Source organism: Nymphaea colorata, unplaced genomic scaffold, assembly GCF_008831285.2.
Source record: "Nymphaea colorata isolate Beijing-Zhang1983 unplaced genomic scaffold, ASM883128v2 scaffold0226, whole genome shotgun sequence".
NCBI lineage: Eukaryota > Viridiplantae > Streptophyta > Magnoliopsida > Nymphaeales > Nymphaeaceae > Nymphaea > Nymphaea colorata.
In genome coordinates, this window is record NW_022204732.1 from 10,001 (window position 1) to 22,500 (window position 12,500).

A 12,500-nucleotide genomic window follows, 5' to 3' on the forward strand; every position below is an offset into this window, starting at 1 on the left:
ATAGAGGTCTCGGCTTCCTGCCGGAATTCTGCTGAATTCCGGCCAGCTCCACGTTGTTCTCTAGTCCAGCAGCCTAATCACTGTTGTATCTTGAGTTCCATCCGTGGGAAATTAGCGTGCTTAAGTTCATTAGATTCGCCGGTAAGGGAATTCCGATATAGTCAAATTGGAGCCCATTCCGACGGTGGAATAGTGAGTTCGGCTGTCCGCCGAAATTCTGCTGCTTCTCCATTCCGCTCTGCATTTTCCGGCAGAACTCGTGACCCGAGGCGTGAAGGACGACATTGCCCTTGCTCCGGTGAAAGCTGTAGTGAAGACGACGAGGACACCTTGGTCAATTTGGGAGGCGTCGCTCAAACCGTGCCACCGGTCGCATCAAGCTCGAACCCACTCGACTTCGGTTGAACCAGGTAAGTCTAATCTTGTCCCTTGCCTCTGCCACGTGTCCTCCATCCGAGCCATCTCCCTCAACCCGAAAACCAGTTATTTCCTAAGAGTTCCACTTCGAGTAAGTTTAGGAAAGTGCCCCCCTAGTTCGTAGGATCCACCTCGCCACCTCATCCCACTTTACTTGTTGCTCGGTCTTCCCCTTAGTCGCATGTAGTTGTGGCCGCACATCTTGCCACGTGTCACCATCTCAAGCCTCACGACTCAGCCCTTCCTCCACCTCGTCAAGTCACTTCTCCATTGAGTACTCGCGTCTTGCCACCTCTCCCTTGCCTTTTTTCCCCACTTAGCGCACCTCTCCCCCAACTCGCGCCCCTCTTCCTAAACTTTAGGAAAAGCACCCGAGGACTCGTTCCTCCCTTGGCTGTCTCTCCACCTCGCCCAACCGCAGCTAGTCTCCACCCTTGATCTGTCCACGTGTCTCCATCTCCCCTTCTTCGAAGTCCACTAAGCTACATCGTGTAGCTATCTCCCCTTTTTCCCGATTCTAGTCTAGGTTCATCCCCCTTCTCTTTAGGAAAGCATTTCACCTTTCCCTTGTTGATAGGCATTCCCTTAGCGCACTCTAGCTGACCCGTTCATCTTGCCAAGTGGCGAGCATCCAGGCCTTCACCTACTCGACCTAACCCACTTGGTCCTAACCCAGCTAAACCTTAACCGGACTTACCCAGTCGACCTCTTCTAGGTCTTAACCCAAGTAGACTGAACCCGACCTGACCTAGCCTAGTAGGAACTCGGTCAAACCCGAGGCACCTTAGGTTGAACCCAATTGACTCGAGTTTATCTCGAGTGTCCCATTGACCAGACCCAACCGAGCTCATTTGTGATCTCTCTTCATCTCCAACCAGCTCGCTAAGTCCCAACACCCGAGCCTTACCTTAGCTCTGCTTCCTCTAGCCTACCCTAGCCTTTAACCTCACTTCGCTTAACCAGCCTACCCGTAGAGCTCTGCCCGTCCAAGCTAACCCGACCTTAGCTAGGGACTAGGAACAGCCGGAGACGCTAGCCGCTCGCTAGCCGTCGTCGGCCAGCCCCTCGGCCACCCGCGCCGTCGTCGGCATTCCTTGTCGATAACCGTGGCCGAGCCACTTCCAGCGCCAGGTAGGTAGGCACTGCCGCAAGGCTTTCGCCCCCCTCGGCCGCGCCGCATCCCGCAGGCGCATCTCAGGCGACAGGCGGTCGCCTCCTCCTTCCGTCAGCACCGCGGCATCCAGCCCGCGTCTCAGGTGACAGGTGGTCGCACAACCTCGTCGGCACTCTGTCTGTCTGCCCGGTCGACAGTAAGCTCGTCTAGGCTACTCGTCCGCAGGTTCGCCCACAACAGCAGCCGATTGTTCTCGGCAGTGCACTGCCCGTCAGTACCGACAGCAGGCGGCTGTCTCGGCCAGCAGTCTGTCCACGTCGTCCGACAGCAGGAGGCTGTCCAGGCCGCGCGCTTCACGCCGGCCCGTGAGCTGCAATACCCGGGGCTTAGGTATTCTACCCCGTGGTCTCTCGGCACAGCCAAGGCAGCGCCTTGGTCGGTAACGCTCTCCAGCCTTTGTAGATTCGGGGAGGGTGTTCATTCTGTTTTTGCACTAGGATTTCATCTAGTTTATTTAATTTGTTGTTTTAGCCCAGGCTTCGGCCAAGCTCCTCACTGTGGCACCTCGAGGGTCTTATTGCCCGAGACACGGTCGCAAGGAGCAGACCTACCCATTTACTTTCGTTGGGTGTGGTTTGTCCGTTAGAAGTGGTTTGCATGGTTTGGTGTGTTTGTGAGTGAGTTGAGAGTAATCTTTGTATCGCTTGCGTTTGTACTAGCCTGTAACCCCTGTAGTTGTTTGTAATAGGTTATTCCTTAGTTAGGTTGGGAAACTTAACCCTGTGTAACTTTATCCTAGGGGTTGTGCGCCGGGGTTTGTCCGGCCGGGTAGATTAATTGTACTAAATTTTATTTAGGAATTTTGGTTTTTAGGTAGTACTCAAGTCGGTCTTGGCAGTAGGAGCGTCTTGGTTAGGAAATTCTGGCCTAATCGGGACGAGTCCTAACAATTGGTATCAGAGCCAACTTGAGACTAGAACTGTCAGTTTGAGCACCCGACCTACAAAAAAAAAAGTCAGCTTCAGAAGGTACTTCAAACGGCAGAAATTCAGAGGTATCAGTTTCGGGTTTTCTTGTCAGGGTATTTCGGGTTTCTAAGTCGTTAGAAAAGTAAAGGTTTCACGACTTCCAGCATTATATTGCGTAAGTTCTAGGCTTCGCTTGCTCGAATTTAGCAAGTGTGGGGTTGTACACAACGTACACCCGAGGGCAGCTAAGCTCGAGGCTCGTCGTCGAGACACCAGGCGGGTGTGACGATTTAGGCTTTTTAAAGCCCGGCCGAGAGCGAGGTGAGATTGCCTAGGCGCTAAGGCGTAGCGCGGCTTTAGACGGGCCAACCCGTCTCCCTTGCCTTAGGACTCACGCGCGGCAGCTCAAGCAGTGGCAGCGGCAGCGTGACAGAGTCGACAGTCTAGGTTAGATTAAGAGTGGCAGTTGTGTCAGACTTTGGATTTCAGTTAGGTTAGTTTTTGAGTTCGCAAGTTAAAATGGGAAAATCAAAAAAGAATGTTAACTCAGATGAGCCCGTGCTTGAGGAGAACCCTCATGACACTCCCGAAGAGGCTCAGCCATCACAGAGAGGCCAAGTGCCCGACTATGCTTTAGGACGCATCCTAAGCATAGAAAAAGAATTATTACAGATGCGTACCGACATGGCTAAGGTAGAGAACTTGAGAAAGAAAGAAATGGACCGTCAAAATGCAGATAGACAAAAAGAAATGGATGAGATACGGACCATGTTCCGTCAAATGTCTACCGCCCAAACGCAGGCCATAGTCGCGGAAAGGACCACTCAGGGTCCGAATGCACAGAGAGGGAAAGGTTTGTTAGCAGTACCTGGCTATCAAACCGACACTGAGATCAATCCCAACAACATATCTCATGTTGGGACAAGCACAGAAGGGGGTAGGCTCATGCGTCCCCCACAAGACAGGTACCAACAAGAGCCCTATAGCGAATACTACAGGACTCCTCGTGGCCCACGGATAGGCCAAACTCTTCAAAACCCAATGTACGAATTATCTGATGGTGAAGATGAATCACCCCTTCGCCCAAGGAGAACTCGAAGAGAACCAACTCGTCTAGAAGAAAGACGTACACCATCCGTCAAGTACGACTTTCCAAAATTCAACGGAGAGCACCTCAGAGAGTGGTTATTCATGGCTGAACGCTTCTTCATGTGCCATCGTATTCCACAAGAAGAATGGATAGAAATCGCTACAGCCAACATGACTGGCGAAGCGACCACCCACTATCTTTGGTTTGAGCACAAAACAGTCGATCCCACTTGGGAAAAGTACAAGGCTAGTTTGCAGCTTCACTTTGGAGAGTCCACGTTCATCGATTATGACGAGGACCTCAAAAATCTAGTCCAAACTTCGAACGTGCCCACCTATCAAAAGCAGTTCGAAAGACTAGCTAGCATGGTACAATGGCCCGAGAAGGCTCTAATCGGAGCATTCAAAGGAGGCCTTAGAAGCGATATCAAACGCGAGATGAAGATACATCGTTTCGATCATCTCGAAGAATGCTTCGCTATGGCCCGACTGTATGAAGAGCGAATTGAAGAGAGAAAAGAGGAAAAGCGAGAGAAAAAGGCTCGCAGGGCTGACAAACAGAGGAAGAAACCTTCCTTCTCCTCTGCTTCTCGAACCAAATTCAGAGAGAACAAAGGAAGGGAATTAGTTCCCTACAACAGAGGGAACGAGTTCAGGCCACACCCACGTCCAGGCCGTGAACTACCTACCCGTTACTTGTCCCCTAAACAAATTGAAGAATACAGGAAGAAAGGCCTGTGTTTCAGATGTGAGGGCAAGTGGGAAAAAAATCACCAGTGCAAAGCACTTTTTAATATAGTGGTGATTGATGAGCCAGAGACCAGCTCTAGCTCCGAAAGCGATTCCTCCTCCAGTTCTGAGTCAAGCTCCTCGTCTGATGAGGAAATCCTAGTTAGAAGAAAAGGCAAGAAAATTGAGCCTAAAGAAACGCATCAAGAAGAGACATCGACCAAAGAAGAGAAATCAGAAGAGGTCGAATCTCTTCATTCAATTCAAGACCCCCATAAGGCAAATGCCATGCGTGTTTTTGGTCGTATTAATGGCCAAAAAGTCTTAATATTGCTCGACAGCGGAGCCACCAACAACTTCCTTACAGAGGAAGCCGCTGAAAGGTGTAGAATCACACTCACCGAGAGCAACCCACAAACTATCATCGTGGGAGGGGGACTAAGGCTCAAGTGCATTCACGAAGGAAAAGGCCTTGACGTGTCCATTAAAAAGAAAACTTTTAAAGTTGACTGCCTCGTCATTCCGCTTGAAGGAGTCGACTTAATTTTGGGCATGCCCTGGTTTCTAACATGGAAAGATATTCATTGGGATGTAAAGAACTTCTCTATGACTTTCATCCCTGAAGGAGAAGAGGAATCGATAACGATTCAGGGACTCGCCAGCTCTACGCGTCCCAAAACAGCACTAAGGTCCATCCAACATGACCAACCAGCGTGTTGGGTTCTTACAATGGCAACGGATGTACCTTTCTCCGAAGAGAAGGTGGAAGAACCAATTCCACCTATGATTCAATCGGTCTTAAACCGATTTCCAGAGATTTTTGATGAGCCCAAAGGCCTACCGCCAAAAAGGGCTTACGATCATCGAATCGTCCTTGCACAAGGTGCAGAGCCTGTCAACGTCAGGCCATACCGGTATGGGCACAGCCAGAAGGCGGAAATCGAACGCTTAGTCAAAGAGATGCTCGAAAGCGGCATCATCCGACCGAGTTGCAGCCCTTTTTCTTCACCCGTCCTATTAGTGAAGAAAAAAGACAACACTTGGCGGTTCTGTATAGATTACAGAGCGTTAAACGAGGTGACCGTTAAGGATCGGCACCCCATACCCGTCATTGACGAGCTACTAGATGAGTTAGCCGGCGCTACTATTTTCTCAAAGATAGATCTCAGAGCCGGATATCATCAAATTCGAATGTTTGACGAAGATGTATTGAAAACTGCGTTCAGAACACACGACGGGCATTATGAATTTTTAGTAATGCCCTTTGGATTAACGAATGCGCCAGCAACATTCCAACGGTGCATGAATGATGTGTTCAGAGCACACCTCAGAGATTTCATCCTCGTATTTTTCGATGATATTCTCATTTATAGCAAAGATGAAGAGCAACATCAACGCCATCTGGAAATTACTCTAGACATCTTGAAGGAGCATCATCTCTTCGCGAAGATGTCCAAATGCAGTTTTGGACAGTCTTCAATCGGATACCTCGGACACATTGTGTCTCGAGATGGGGTTCGGGCAGACCCCGAAAAGTTGCAAGCCATGGAGAAATGGCCACTGCCCAAGGACCTCAAGAGTCTGCGAGGTTTCCTAGGATTGACTGGGTATTACAGACGATTTATCCAGGGGTATGGAATCATTGCGCAACCCCTTACCCAGATGCTGAAAAAGGGATCCTTCTCGTGGACTGAGAAGTCAAGAGATGCCTTTGAGAAGCTAAAGGCAGCTCTGATGTCCGCCCCGGTACTAACTCTACCCGATTTTACAAAGACATTCACCATCGAAACGGACGCTTGTGAAGTCGGAGTAGGAGCGGTACTTGGGCAAGATAACCACCCCATTGCCTACATGTCAAAGGCCTTAACCAGCAGGGCCAAACCTCTTTCTACATACGAGAAAGAGCTACTCGCTATTGTTATGGCAGTGGAGAAATGGCGTCCATATCTGATTGGACGCAAATTTACGGTCAGGACCGACCAAAATAGCTTAAAGTATATGCTCAAACAACGCGTGTCAACCCCTACCCAGCAAAGATGGCTAGCAAAGCTATTGGGGTATGATTTCGAAATTGAGTATAAAAAAGGTCCTGAAAACAAGGCGGCTGATTCACTTTCCCGCTTGGCTGAACAATTGATGACATTGTCAGTAGTGGAAACGGATATTTGGGATCGGTTAGCAAACGAACAGCAGAATGATGAATCGCTGAGGCTAATCAAAGCTTCGATCCAGCAAAACCCGGGTTCCATTCCCTTCTACTCAGTCAAGGGAAACATTTTGTATAGGAAGGACAAGGCAGTAGTCCCTCCTATCTCTGAGCTTAAGCAGGAATTCCTGCATCATTTTCATGACACTCCAGCCGCAGGTCATGAAGGGGTCGCCAAGACCTTAAGCCGCATCAAAGCTCAGTTTTGGTGGAAAGGTATGAAGGCTGAAGTACAGGCCTATGTAAAGAAGTGTGTAGTGTGCCAGCGAGAGAAGTATGAGGCAATCAAGCCTCCAGGCCATTTGAATCCTCTCCCGGTACCTACAAAACCGTGGACCGACGTCACGATGGATTTCATCGATGCCATGCCTCGATCAGAAGGAAAAGAGGCAGTATTAGTAGTGGTCGATCGGCTCACGAAATATAGCCACTTCGCACCTTTACCACGGTTATATCAAGGGCCCCTCGTGGCCAACGTCTACCATGAGTATATAGGAAAGTTGCATGGAATGCCACAGTCCGTCGTCTGCGACCGGGACTCAATTTTTCTAAGTGCATTCTGGCAAGAATACATGAAGAACATGGGGACGAAACTAAATTTCAGTACCGCCCACCACCCTCAAACAGATGGGCAGAGTGAGATAGTGAACCGGTCCTTGGAGACCTACTTACGTTGCTTTGCGGGTGAACGACCAGCCACTTGGGTGAAATACCTACCCTGGGCAGAATGGTCGTATAATACAAGTCTGCACTCGTCGACAGGCATGACCCCTTACGAGGGCGTATATGGTTTTCCCCCTCCATCGATTCCACACTACGAAGGAGGTACTGCAGAAGACGACAGTGTTGACTGCGAATTGCGCACAAGGGAAGAAGTATTAGAATCCCTAAAACAGAACATTGTGAAAGCGCAAAACCGTATGAAGCAGGTATACGACAAAGGCAGGAAGGATCGGGAATTTGAGGTGGGTGACTACGTGTGGCTTAAGAGACTGCCTCTTAAGCAGAAATCCTTGATGGGTCAGCCGTATTCCAAACTGCTGCCTCGTTATTATGGACCTTATCCAGTGGTTCAAAAGGTTGGGAAGGCCGCCTACAGACTTGGCCTCCCCAGAACAGCATTGGTGCACCCTGTATTTCATGTTACGAGGCTGAAGCCTCATCAAGGGGATGTACCAACACTAATAGAGCAGGTCCCGGATAACTTGCCTACTCCCTATCGCATTCTCAAACATAGGTATGTCCAAAGACAAGGGAGGATGAGGCACGAGGTACTTGTGGAATGGGAAGGACCCGACAGGGGTACTTCTTGGGAAGAATTTGGGTCGATTGTTCATCGCTTCCCCTCTTCAAGCGCTCGAGGACAAGCGCAAGGTAGGGAGGGGGAATCTGTTACGGACCTACCCAGCGGTCCAGACCCAGTTGAGACCGAGCCCGCCGAATCTAGCAGAAGGAAGCGCAAGGCTTCTGATATTGGAGCTCGTTCTCTTCAATGTATTAAGGCCAGTCCCAGGAAGAGTCAAGAAGCACCAGAGATAGTTGCAGCGGGAGGAGTGGGAGGAGCAACTAGGTCGTCAACGGTGCTCAAACAGGTCCAGTCTCAGGGTGACACAGGTTCCAAGGTTAGACTCGCCGAGCTAGAATCGTCCCAGCCAAACGAGTCCACTTCACGCGACCCTTGAGACGTCCTAAGATCCAAGTCTTAGGTAAACGGCTCGGTCAAACCTGACCGAGCTCTTGAGTCAACACACCGAAGTGAGGGCGGGTCCCCTCACAAGGTCCCCACCCTGGGTTCAAAAGATCCAGGGGCTCGAACCTTACCTTTGCGCGTGGGCACTAGGCCCGTTTTGCTTTATGAATAACAAGTAAATAAAGTTAGTCTTAGGCTTGTTAATAGTAGGATTCGAGGTAGGAACCTAGCCTAGCGGGTTGTGCTTGGCGTTTTGGATTTGGGGTCTTGGGTAGAGAGTGAGATCTGGATTGTAGACTCGCTCAAATAGGATTAGTATAAATACTTTTGGATCATTGTAATTCGTATCAAAGATTAAGGAATTGAAAGCATTTTGCGCAAGGCGCTCTTTCTCCTCCGTGCGAGGTTTGGCTCTCCCTCCTCATTCTCGAGGAACTCTGAATCAGAAATCAAAGCACAGCCCTTGCTCGTGAGTGCAAGCTTGTGCCCTCTCATCCCCTCGCGCCCCCTTCCCACCGTGGCGTTTCTTCCTCTCTTGAAGCACTTGAAGCACCGGCGGTGAACCAGCCAACGCTCAAGTTGGACGGCTTGCGGCGGATCTTCTTCCTCACCGGCTGAGATCCCTCCCTTGTCCACGGCATCATCCCCCTTCAAAGCGTATTTCAGCAAAGTTCAGCGCCTTCTTCACGGTCACGGTGAGGCTGAGAGGCTGTTCTGGCAGCAGGGAAGATTGAATCCATTTCTGGATTCAATATCGACGGCAGTAAAGGTTAGTGGCTTGATTTCGTGTTTTCCTTGCGTTTTTAGGATTCCGGTCTAGGGGAGAGCACTCCCGAGGTTTCTGTTCTTTCTCGGTCTACCCGAGAACAGAGCGAGAGTTCTCAGGTGAAGACTCTCTAGGCGAAGTCCTAATCGCATTTGGAAACATTGATTTCGGCGCTCTTTCCTTGCCAAATCAAGCGTGTGAGATTTGGAGAAACGGCCACGGATTGAGTTCGATCCCTCGGCCTGTTTCTGCATTTCTGTTCCTCGGTGCAGCAGAGCCGAATCTGCTAGTTGGAGTAATCGGGCCGCAGAAAACTATTTTTCGCATTCTAGTTGGAATCGCCCTCTCTCAAGTATCGCGTTGGTCTTTCCCAAGTTCCATCCGATAGCGGAATAGAGGTCTCGGCTTCCTGCCGGAATTCTGCTGAATTCCGGCCAGCTCCACGTTGTTCTCTAGTCCAGCAGCCTAATCACTGTTGTATCTTGAGTTCCATCCGTGGGAAATTAGCGTGCTTAAGTTCATTAGATTCGCCGGTAAGGGAATTCCGATATAGTCAAATTGGAGCCCATTCCGACGGTGGAATAGTGAGTTCGGCTGTCCGCCGAAATTCTGCTGCTTCTCCATTCCGCTCTGCATTTTCCGGCAGAACTCGTGACCCGAGGCGTGAAGGACGACATTGCCCTTGCTCCGGTGAAAGCTGTAGTGAAGACGACGAGGACACCTTGGTCAATTTGGGAGGCGTCGCTCAAACCGTGCCACCGGTCGCATCAAGCTCGAACCCACTCGACTTCGGTTGAACCAGGTAAGTCTAATCTTGTCCCTTGCCTCTGCCACGTGTCCTCCATCCGAGCCATCTCCCTCAACCCGAAAACCAGTTATTTCCTAAGAGTTCCACTTCGAGTAAGTTTAGGAAAGTGCCCCCCTAGTTCGTAGGATCCACCTCGCCACCTCATCCCACTTTACTTGTTGCTCGGTCTTCCCCTTAGTCGCATGTAGTTGTGGCCGCACATCTTGCCACGTGTCACCATCTCAAGCCTCACGACTCAGCCCTTCCTCCACCTCGTCAAGTCACTTCTCCATTGAGTACTCGCGTCTTGCCACCTCTCCCTTGCCTTTTTTCCCCACTTAGCGCACCTCTCCCCCAACTCGCGCCCCTCTTCCTAAACTTTAGGAAAAGCACCCGAGGACTCGTTCCTCCCTTGGCTGTCTCTCCACCTCGCCCAACCGCAGCTAGTCTCCACCCTTGATCTGTCCACGTGTCTCCATCTCCCCTTCTTCGAAGTCCACTAAGCTACATCGTGTAGCTATCTCCCCTTTTTCCCGATTCTAGTCTAGGTTCATCCCCCTTCTCTTTAGGAAAGCATTTCACCTTTCCCTTGTTGATAGGCATTCCCTTAGCGCACTCTAGCTGACCCGTTCATCTTGCCAAGTGGCGAGCATCCAGGCCTTCACCTACTCGACCTAACCCACTTGGTCCTAACCCAGCTAAACCTTAACCGGACTTACCCAGTCGACCTCTTCTAGGTCTTAACCCAAGTAGACTGAACCCGACCTGACCTAGCCTAGTAGGAACTCGGTCAAACCCGAGGCACCTTAGGTTGAACCCAATTGACTCGAGTTTATCTCGAGTGTCCCATTGACCAGACCCAACCGAGCTCATTTGTGATCTCTCTTCATCTCCAACCAGCTCGCTAAGTCCCAACACCCGAGCCTTACCTTAGCTCTGCTTCCTCTAGCCTACCCTAGCCTTTAACCTCACTTCGCTTAACCAGCCTACCCGTAGAGCTCTGCCCGTCCAAGCTAACCCGACCTTAGCTAGGGACTAGGAACAGCCGGAGACGCTAGCCGCTCGCTAGCCGTCGTCGGCCAGCCCCTCGGCCACCCGCGCCGTCGTCGGCATTCCTTGTCGATAACCGTGGCCGAGCCACTTCCAGCGCCAGGTAGGTAGGCACTGCCGCAAGGCTTTCGCCCCCCTCGGCCGCGCCGCATCCCGCAGGCGCATCTCAGGCGACAGGCGGTCGCCTCCTCCTTCCGTCAGCACCGCGGCATCCAGCCCGCGTCTCAGGTGACAGGTGGTCGCACAACCTGTCGGCACTCTGTCTGTCTGCCCGGTCGACAGTAAGCTCGTCTAGGCTACTCGTCCGCAGGTTCGCCCACAACAGCAGCCGATTGTTCTCGGCAGTGCACTGCCCGTCAGTACCGACAGCAGGCGGCTGTCTCGGCCAGCAGTCTGTCCACGTCGTCCGACAGCAGGAGGCTGTCCAGGCCGCGCGCTTCACGCCGGCCCGTGAGCTGCAATACCCGGGGCTTAGGTATTCTACCCCGTGGTCTCTCGGCACAGCCAAGGCAGCGCCTTGGTCGGTAACGCTCTCCAGCCTTTGTAGATTCGGGGAGGGTGTTCATTCTGTTTTTGCACTAGGATTTCATCTAGTTTATTTAATTTGTTGTTTTAGCCCAGGCTTCGGCCAAGCTCCTCACTGTGGCACCTCGAGGGTCTTATTGCCCGAGACACGGTCGCAAGGAGCAGACCTACCCATTTACTTTCGTTGGGTGTGGTTTGTCCGTTAGAAGTGGTTTGCATGGTTTGGTGTGTTTGTGAGTGAGTTGAGAGTAATCTTTGTATCGCTTGCGTTTGTACTAGCCTGTAACCCCTGTAGTTGTTTGTAATAGGTTATTCCTTAGTTAGGTTGGGAAACTTAACCCTGTGTAACTTTATCCTAGGGGTTGTGCGCCGGGGTTTGTCCGGCCGGGTAGATTAATTGTACTAAATTTTATTTAGGAATTTTGGTTTTTAGGTAGTACTCAAGTCGGTCTTGGCAGTAGGAGCGTCTTGGTTAGGAAATTCTGGCCTAATCGGGACGAGTCCTAACAGAACTTATAGCTGCCCAGGTTGCGCCGGGGGAGAAGGCAGTCGAGGTGACTACAATGCAGGCAAAGGAGCAGGAAGCTGAAACAGCTACGGGCACGGACCAAGATGCGCTGAGTAGGAAACGGCCAATCGGGTCAGTCCTCACATTAACCTATAGGTGATTTGGGCGATGGCTCCCCATAAAAAGGGCCAACGCGAAAATCACTTGGTCTACCATAAATATTAAATATTTTTGAAGTATCAAGCGAATTCGCTTTCTGTATCCCTACTGTTCCCGACGCTGTCCGCGAGCAGCGGAAGACCGGGCACAGGAGGGACTACAGCAGCCGATTGATGCATATGATCTCCCATACATGTGATTTGGGCGACGGCTCCCGGGTGAAAGGGGCTAACGCGAAAATCACTTGGTCTACCATAAGTATTTTTGAAGTACGAATCCGCCTTGTGTATCCCTAGTGTTCCGAGCACTTTCCGCAAGCAGCGGAAGACCGGGCACAAGAGGGACTACAGCAAGGTCCATCGAGCCGAGCAAATGTTTCACCAGCCCCCCCCCCCCTCCGACGAACCTCACAGGTGCTTTGGGCGATCGCTCTCGGGTAATACGGGCTAACGCGAAAATCACCTGGCCTACCATAAATCTTATTTTTCGGAA